The sequence below is a fragment of the Fragaria vesca genome, linkage group LG3, assembly GCF_000184155.1.
Source record: "Fragaria vesca subsp. vesca linkage group LG3, FraVesHawaii_1.0, whole genome shotgun sequence".
Classification (NCBI taxonomy): domain Eukaryota; kingdom Viridiplantae; phylum Streptophyta; class Magnoliopsida; order Rosales; family Rosaceae; genus Fragaria; species Fragaria vesca.
The window spans coordinates 7,263,639-7,264,800 of record NC_020493.1 but is presented as its reverse complement, the minus strand read 5'-3'; positions in this window follow the sequence as shown (position 1 = coordinate 7,264,800).

Genomic DNA, 1,162 nt, shown 5'->3' with positions numbered 1-1,162 from the left:
AAATTTTGTAGAGGTGATCTACTCATATAGACCTAAAATATGAACGGTGGAGATGTAAAAATTCAATTGGGAAGTGGTGTAATGCCCTATCCCTAGAAAGTGGCCAAAAATAGGGATCCCTCAATGGAAGGGGGCTGTACATATATATATATATACATATATATACAGTCCTTCTCGGCTGCGGACGTCCGCACCGAAGGTTTCGGTGCGAATTTCCATTTTTGCACCACTTTCCGATCGAATTTCCTCAAACTTCTTTCTAGACATATCTAGATCATCTTGTGTAGATCATCTCTGCAGAATTTCAGCCAATTTGGTAATCGTTAAGGCCCTCAAAATCGAAAAACAAATGGAGATGATGAACCGGATAGAATTCAGTCCGTCAGATTTGTTTTTCGATTTTGAGGGCCTTAACGATCACCAAATTGGCTGAAATTTTACAGAGATGATCTACACAAGATGATCTAGATATATGTAGAAGGAAGTTTGAGGAAATTCGATCGGGAAGTGGTGCAAAAATAGAAATCCACACCGAAACTCAGGTGCGGACGTCCGCACCTGAGAATTCCTGCATATATATAAGAGCGAAGCTCTATAGGGAGGATCTAAAGAGGACATCCTTACTTTAAGAATTTAAGGATTTCTATTATTTTACATTAGTAGATGACTTCTTTTAACGATTTCAACCGTTGATCCTCTAGATTCATATGAAAGAAACATGTCTACAAAATTTCAACTAATTCTATAATCATTTGGTCATTCAAATTGATGTACGTAAACATACATGTCTACAAAATTTCAACTAATTCTATAATCATTTGGTCATTCAAATTGATGTAAACAATTGTAGGCCGTTAAATAAAATTAAAACGAATATTGTGCTAATCAAATGGTTAAACGTTTTTTATTTTGGCTAATTTTTTTGTAGAATTTATATGTGGGTAAGTAACTAAGGAATGAGTGGCTTTGATTGTCAAAATACATGGTAGAACTAAACACATCCTTACTTTAAGAGTTTAAGGAGGTCCTCTCTAGATCTAGACTCTATATATAATATATATATATATAAATATATATATAACGAATATATAGTGTGTGTATATATATACTATATATATAAATATATATATACACACTATATATATATAACGAATATATATAC